We start from the raw sequence: 246 nt of genomic DNA, 5'->3' as shown, positions 1-246 counted from the left end.
TTCCCAGGAGTTGTCAAACCAACTATGATGAGCCAATTGATGAGCCAATATTAACCATCAAGATGATCAAAATGAGAGTTACACCCCAAATGTTATCAGTGTACGGGGCTATATTAAATTCCAGATAATTAAAAAGCATGAAAAAATAGATCATATGCTCACCTTCCCGACACAACTGCTGAAGACAAAGCGGGTGAATAAGCAAATGTGGTGAAGAAAGCTGATGGTGCCCGGCTATCAAAAGAT

This window comes from Echinops telfairi, unplaced genomic scaffold (assembly GCF_000313985.2).
Source record: "Echinops telfairi isolate 266 unplaced genomic scaffold, ASM31398v2 ScPeMD7_42;HRSCAF=159, whole genome shotgun sequence".
NCBI lineage: Eukaryota > Metazoa > Chordata > Mammalia > Afrosoricida > Tenrecidae > Echinops > Echinops telfairi.
The sequence above is the reverse complement of the archived record's forward strand: the minus strand, read 5'-3'. Positions refer to the sequence as shown.